The sequence below is a fragment of the Magnolia sinica genome, chromosome 3 (assembly GCF_029962835.1).
Source record: "Magnolia sinica isolate HGM2019 chromosome 3, MsV1, whole genome shotgun sequence".
NCBI lineage: Eukaryota > Viridiplantae > Streptophyta > Magnoliopsida > Magnoliales > Magnoliaceae > Magnolia > Magnolia sinica.
In genome coordinates this window covers 127,801,979-127,810,333 of record NC_080575.1, presented here as the reverse complement: position 1 = coordinate 127,810,333, position 8,355 = coordinate 127,801,979, and the positions used below count along the sequence as shown (strand labels likewise).

The 8,355-nt window shown below is 44.5% G+C and overlaps 1 pseudogene; it reads right to left on the bottom strand.

Moving 5' to 3' along the window:
- Positions 1 to 535: 535 nt before the first annotated feature.
- On the bottom strand, positions 536 to 7,951 carry LOC131241250 (probable polygalacturonase; annotated as a pseudogene).
- Positions 7,952 to 8,355: the final 404 nt, after the last annotated feature.

Genomic DNA, 8,355 nt, shown 5'->3' with positions numbered 1-8,355 from the left:
CCATGATTTTGATTTTTTTTTTTTTTTTTAACCATTCATTATTTCATACATGCACTACCGACCTGATGAGTTGACAACCTTGACTTTTGGGCCAGATCAACTATACAATGGGCCCTACCTGATGCACGGCTAGGATGTCAATATACGTGCATATGATCTTAAAATCTAACGCCCGTTTTCTCTGCACACATAACGAAAAAAAAAAGAAGCTAAAAGACAGGCGCCGGACCTCTCTGTTTGGTACCTAATCCGTAAATCACAGGACGATTGTCGGTTTATCCATTCCATTAATCTGATGGGCCCCATCCAAAAAATCCCTTCATTTGGTCAAACTCACGTTTTTCATGGTTAAGAAGAAATGCACCAACAGTCCATGTTAAATGGAAGAAAGACAAAAGATTTCATGGCTAGGATCTTCCAAATTTGGGAAAGTTTTTGGTCATGCTTCATCCATGATGGTGGACATCAGATCAACGGCTTAGAAAAACCAATTACGGACCCCGCTGTCCAGATTAGATACCACCAAACAAGGAAATTCCCTCAAAAACATTTCATTCCCTCACGTAGAAAAGTAATATCACTCTGCCTATAGAATAAGACCCAAGAGAATAACAAACCTCATGAAGCAATGGAACAGTAACCAACCTCATGAGTTCTGGTCAGCTCCGGGCACGGCCACGGGTTCACTCCAATAGCGGTGCCGCTTATATCTGAGCATGTCCAAGGCCTTCCTGGATGGACCCCACCAAGATGGACGTTCGAGAGGCATATATGAGTGAAAGGAGAATTCCTCAATCCTTGTATCGACCCGGCCTGCTGAACTTTCACGCCCCACACATTCCTCAATGTGACCCTGTCGACGATCGGAAGTGCATTCGGATTGAACCTACGGTCAGGGTGGTCACCCACGTCGCCAGCTATTTTTATCCCTTTCCGTACATTGTTCATGAACACATTGGTCACCGTTATGTTCCTTATCACCCCTCCCCTACCGATGTTCGTCTTCAGATGGATGCCGATGCCTGTGTGGACGAGGCTAACATCCTCCACCATTACATTCTGTATCCCACCTGAAGTTTCGCTGCCAATCGCAATACCAGCAAATGGGGTCGATCCTCTCAAGCGCCGGATCGTGATCCCATAGCTGGGACGACCAAATGAGATACCGTATTCATCCCAACCACTCTTTATGGCCACCAGGTCGTCCCCAGTGGCAATGTAGCAGTCCTCTATGCAGACATTGTAACTGGAATCTGCAATTGGTGGATGAGCGTGTGAGATTTGATTCATGTACCCAACCAATGGTCCATTTGATGATTAATAACAAAAAGGAGTGGTCTACAGCATGGATATGGAAAGTAGGAAAAAAGTCCCCATTATGCAGGTGGCATGTGTAGGTGATCAGGATCCGCCGTATACTAAAAATCATGGCGATCGGATGATCTTAGCCATCTGATAGGTGGCTTACAAATGATGATTGGAAAACAAAGAGCAGAAAATGTGCAATGCTGAAAATTCTGCAGACAAGGTTTTCCACCCACTGGTATTTTGGGCCACAGCATATCCACACAGTGGGCCAGCTGATCATTCACCATACATGTGCGGTAGCAGCAGTAGCTAGTAAATTACCTGGATCGATCCCATCGGTGTTGGGCGAGTTGTATGGAGCCAAAATGGTGACATACCTTATTACAACATTGCTGCATAAATGGCAAAAAAAAAAAAAATGTATATCAGCAAACATCACTAAACTTCTCCTAATCCCAACACATTCAAACTCACATTCCTGGCAATCAAGTCCAAATGCATGTCGGGATTCCCGATCACCGTTTGTTGACGATGGGAGATCAGTGTATGCGGACTTCTCAGCCAAAGACACAAAAACGTAGCTCATTAAAAGAAATATCGGTCTAGCTCATACCATCTGTTTTATCAGCCAAAACACATGATTTTCAATCGGAAAAATGCTTGATTTCTTGACTACCGATCTCCCATTCAAATCTAACTTGTTGTTAAGACAGAAAAATTATAGTTTTCGCCTAAATGAAATTTGAGAATTCAATAATTATCTATCATTGTTTTTACCTGCAATAAACAGGGTGGATGTTCCAGAAAGGTGAATTCCATAAGACCACATTTGATATGATGATGTTTTTGGAATACATGAACTCGATGAGACTCGGCCTGGTGTATCTAAGGTATCCGCCCCTCCACATGTTCCACCATACATAACCTTGGCCGTCGATAGTCCCTTTCTCACCTGTGAAAGCCACATGTTCCAAGTGATCATGCATATGAAGCATCAGAAATGGCCAGAGTATCAAATTTCAAGTAATATATTTTCCACACAGACATGCACATAAACACATAGGTTCATTAGTTAGATAAGTACAGATATAGAATTACATTTAATGCAATCAGAAAACAGTGTAAGGGAGAAAGGAAAGTTAGAACACACACCTGTGATTATCACATCGTCAAGCCCATTCCCATGAATAAAACTCATATACCTTCCGCCGGGCCGCTCCCTCCCCCTTCAATAAGATGGCAAGGGATCAATTACGGGCCAGTGCCATGTATCCTGCATCATCCAACAAGTATCACCAAAGCATGAATTAGGCAAGTCCATTTGTATCAAAGACTAACATTTTTTTTCAAAATGGACAGTTGGGTTATTCAACAGTGTTGCATTTATGATCTGCGGTGTGTTTGGTATCACCAAATATCATGAAATTGCATGATATTTGAATTCACCCAAGCGCACCTTTACATGCACCTGTTGCCGTGACTCAGTGGTAGACTCACAAGAGTTTCAACACGAGGTCATGGGTTGAAGCATCCATTGTGGTGGGACTGTCTGTGAGAAGGATATATATGTATGTGAGGAGTAAGGATGCGCTTGGTTGCATTCAAATATCATTCCATTTCATAATATTTGTGAAGTGTTGTAGTAATTGTTCTCACTGGGTGGGAGTATTGTTGTTCATATGCATCAGAACAACTAAAAGGGTTCGACCGTCCAAAATGGATGGACCGTAAAATGATCCGGCGAAATGGATGGACGGAGTGGTATAAACCCATACATCACAGTGGGCTCCACAGAGCCCCTGCCTGGACCAAGTCTGTCTAGGCAGGGGCTGGACGCAATCTGTTTCTGCCTCTAGGGGCCCGGTCTCATATGATACATGTCCCAAAAGTCTCCAGCATTGGAGGATTGAAGCCGTTCACCTTTTGGCCTCTTTATCGTTGAATTTCCCAATGGCAACAAATTGCGGGACTGTCCCAGTGGATCATGGGTCCGGAATCAGATTACCAACTGTAGAGACGAAATATATGATCCTGGACCTTAGGATATGGCCGAAACATGTGCAGGGGAAATGATACTTTGAGCTGACAGGCCCAGCATGGAAAGGCCATTTGCAGGCCAAATGGAAGGGTTGGGATTGCTCCATAGGGAGTATTCAGGCAATGGACGCGGAATGCCTCCTACCCCAGCTGACAATGTATGGGCAGATCTGTGGAGGGCCAAGCTGTACATCCCTTTTCTCATATCATTTTAAGGTATGAGCTCAAAAATAGGCAGATCCAATGCTCAAGTGACCCCACCACAAGTAACACTTGCATTTAATGCAACCAAGCTTACTACTTGGTATGGCCCACTTGAGCGTTGGATCAACCTTATTTTTGGGCTCATACCTTAAAATTAAAATGATATGAGAAAATGGATGCATGGATAAACAGATACATCACGGTGGTCACCCCTACAGATCTTCCTGTTTGTGGCTAGAGACAGGCCAGGTAGGACGCAATCCGCATCCTCAGGGAATCCAGATTGGCCCCATCAAATCAAATGGTCCACATCACCGAGCATCAGCGCACATGCTGTGACAGGATTTTTAGTTCCAACAAGTGAATTGGAGCAGTGCAGATCTGGTGATTGACTGTGGGCCCATCATGATGTGTGCATTTTATCCATGCCCATCTATCTATTTTGTTAGATCAGTTTAGGGCATGATTCCAAAATAGGCAGATCCAAAGCTTAAGTAAACTACAACATAAAAATCAGTGGGGATTGAATGGTTATGATTAAAAACTTTTAATATAAGTTTTAGATCAAGCTGATATTCGTGTTTCCCTAGTATATATGACCTTACGAAAATAAACATAACAATGATCCTAAGAAAGGTTTCAACTGTGGTGTAATCCGCTTGAGCCTGAATCTACCTCATATTTTAGATCACGCGTTAAAGTGATATGTCAAAACGGGTGGATCGCGTGAATAAAACACATACATGCCGGTGGGCTGCATGGGATCGGGTCACCGTGGATATCCTCGGCTACGGGTCTCCAAGCAATACGCGTGGTGATCAAGATCATTGCTATATCGAGAAAATTTATGAACTATGGCCGATCAACTGAGGAACGCAACAGATGGATGACCTGGATTGCCTAAGCATGCACTCGTCCGTCAGAACTACAGTGCCTAGGGTCGCGTGTCCTGTGTCCTTATCTTCTTTCATTGCAATTGAAAGCTGTGATACAGTACAGTGCCTGGGACGAGTGTGATGGATGATACGCAGGCACTTGGAAATGAGAACGGATTGGCTACTCCCCCTGCCGGTGCTCTGTGGGCCCCACCACGATGTAGGTGTTTCATCCATGTCGTTCATCCATTTTTAAAGATCATTTTAGCGCTTGATTCCAAAAATTAGAGGAATATAAATCTAAGGTGGACCACACCACAGGAAAACAATACTGATTGGATATCCACCATTACAATCCTCTTAAGGCCCACTGTACTGTTTATTTGACATCCAACATGTTGATTAGGTCAAACAGACCCAGATGAAGGTAAAAAAAACGAAAGATCAACTTCATCCAAAACTTTGATGGTCCCCAAAGAGTTTTTAATGGTCAACGTTCATTCAACACTCTTTCCTGTAATGTGGTCCACTTGAGATTGGAATATAACTCATTTTTGGTCTCATACTATAAACTGATCTAGAAAAATAGTTGGACAGTATGGATGAAACACACACATTATGGTGGGGCCCACAGAGCACCGACCACCATCCCTTGGCTGGTGGCAGGGGGAGTAGCCAATCCGTTTCCCTTTTAGGAATTGCATACATGGCATGTAAATCAAATAAAACTGTCCATATCAGGGTTCCCAGTTTCGATGTACCATGAGCCAAATTGGCTCATGAGATGAACTGAACATCGGATTAATGGACATTCATCGGGCGGTTGAAAATGAAAACAGTTCACCATTCCTATTTCAACAAGCAATCATCCACTAAGTAGAGGTTAGAATTTTGGGACAGTGAGATAGTGGGTTCCAACTTTGGTAATGAATGCCACTTATACAATTATGAGGGGTGCGCATTCAGTCATGTCGTGACCGTGGGTCCACCTTGATGCATATGGTGTATATCAATGCCGTCCATGCGTTGGGTGGGCCACACCACAGAAACAGTGGTGACTGACCATTAAAAACTTCTGGCCTCCGAGAAGATTTGGATAAAACTGTTATTTGTATTTTCTCCTCATCCAGGCCTGTTTGACCACAGCAACAGGTTGAATGGCAAATCAACTTTAAGGATGGGCATGAAAAGTTTTTAATGGTAGGCGTTCAATCACCACTGTTTCCTCTACTTCAATTCTGCGCCCATGTCCGGAATGAGCTGGAAATACGGATGAACAGCTTGGATATATAAGACATACATCAAGGTGGGGCCACGACCTCACCGAACTCGGTCGGGTCGAAACCTGACTGAATCCCCGCCTATTTCTGAATGCCTGCACATGAGGTGTCCTACAAACATGAAATAACACCCCTGTGCAAAAACTAGGAAAGAGACCCGCCATCAGGACTCGCCCGTCGTCACCACATGTGCCTACTTCAAACACGTGTGCCATACCAGGCGTTAACGTTCGTTCCACTACGCGTGTACTCCGCCTCATATCAGACCAATCTACTCGTCACGGAGGTGCATGAAGCATGCCACGCGGAAGAAGAATAGCCAAGAGTCTGCATCTACATCTACAACAGACGTGGCAAAATCGACAAGCCGACCGGTCTGGTGGCTGAGCAAGAGAACACTAGCCGTGGGGCCTGCATAACGAACGGCAAGACACCACACACGTGTTCCAAGTTGGCACGTGTGGACGAGTCCCTTCCATACGCGTGCGTCCCGACTCCCATTCGCATTTCTACAGTAGTTCGTATTTCGTACACAATTTCCACCCGACAGTATATTTCGTACACTCCGCTTTCGGTTTTTCCAGAGTACATGATTCACGGATCCAAACCGTTGCTGCGATGGGCCTACCTACTGATCATGCCCCATGCCCATGCGAAGTACAAAACTAAACAGAAATACGTCCAAGACACAGATTCCACCAAAAACAAGGCCAGCGACTATGTAACTGTGATCTTGCAATACGCGCTGGAACAAAATATCAACGGTCTGAATACTTGACCATGGGGGGCACTTTTCAGGTGCTGAAAACGCGAGCGTTTTGTACGGGTAAATAATACTGGGAGGTGAAAGAGAGAGGAGAAATACTTTGATACTCTGGCAGAGGGAGATGGATGATGCGCAGGCACTTAGAAATTACCGAGAAAGTGCATACGTGGTACACAACTAATTTAAACTAAACCGTCCAAATTATGGGTACCAGTTTAGATGTTAACCAAAAATTAATCCATTCATGTTATCTAAGTAATTAGATTTTGGACATTCATTGGTCTGGAAAATATCTTATCGTCGTATTTCATAAAAGAAATCTCCACAAATTAGAAGTTAGGTTGTCGAACCAATGTGATTTTTAGACTGCAACCATCCAATAGAGGGTTCACAATATAGTCGACTAGGTGCCTGCGTATCAACTGTCACACAGCCAGGGTATCAAATAACTCCCCGAGAGAGAGAGAGAGAGAGAGAGAGAGAGAGGGAGAGGAACATGCCTGAGTAGCTCTGATAACAGCGTTCTTGGCCAAGTACAAGGTCATATGACTGGTGAGATTGAAGCTGCCTGTTAGCCACACGCCAGGAGGTATGTAGAGAAGCGTGCCGCCCCTTCTTCTCAAACGCTCTATCCGATATATCGCCTCCCGAAATGCTCCGGTATTCAGAGTCCTTCCGTCACCGACCCCTCCAAAGTCCTTTATGGATATCACGTCGTGCCGTTGCCTCATCGCCACCGCACCGGCGCACGTTATCACTGCCCCGCATTTCGTCAGCGTCCCTAGCGCCGAGAACGAGAGCAAAAGCCCCAAGAGAAATCGAAGCATTTCGAAAATAAAAAATAAAAAATCAACGCTCTGAGCTAACGAATCTTTTTACTAGCGGACGATGATATCGCCAAGAGAAAAAGGCCAGATTTTTCCCGAAATGCCCCTGGAAGCGGAGGAATTTCAAAGCGAGCAGAGTCTGTCGCAGATCTGATAATGCTCCCAAAGGGAAAAGTCCAAAAGCCAAAAGCTCTTTTTTCTTTCCCCGCAGAGATTTTCACCGAAGAGGGAAAGCAGTTCTGGCAAGAAGAAAGATACGAGAGGAAGATTATCGATAAGGAGATTGAAGACAGAGACAGAGAGGAGGAGATGGAGACAATATGGATCTCTGGCAGATATAATCGGACGGTTGATATTAGCTCTGATGGCTGGTCTTGAAAGAACGGGTTTGTCTACGAGCGATTGCCCCTAGGCTCCTGCGGGAGATTTATTGAGGGATAGAATCTGACGAAATTCTCCTCTCTCCTTTACAGATATAACAAGTAATAAGTATTGAAGCGCTGTTGTTGAGGAAATTCGCTTGCTTGTGTGTCCACGTGCCGAGAAAACTCAATGCGGGTCTGAGATATGCGGGCTTCAGCTATCAGAGATGATCGGACGGTTCATAGCTGCTCTGTTTTCTGGTCTTGAAAGCACGGGTTTGTCTAAGAGCGATTGTCCCTGGGGCCTGTTTGGCTCAGTGTATCACGTGCTATTAAAGGATATTGAATTAAAAATATAAAAGAGCTATCCCACCCTTCTGTTAGATTCAGCTTAGCATGCATTGGAAAATGAGCCCCGATAACACCAACTTAGGGACGCAGATTAGATACTGACAGCTTGAGTAGCGAGATGCGCTATCGAAGTAACATCACCAAGATATGTGGACCCATCACTATATATGTGTTGTATCCACACCGCCCATCCATTTGGAGAGATCATTTTATGGCATGAGACAAAAAATGAGTCGGACTAAAATTGGAGTGGACCCCACTACAAAAAACAATGGGAAGAGTGACGCTCACCGTTGAAACCTTCCTAAGGCGCACTGTGATGTTTATTTGAAACCCAATGACCCA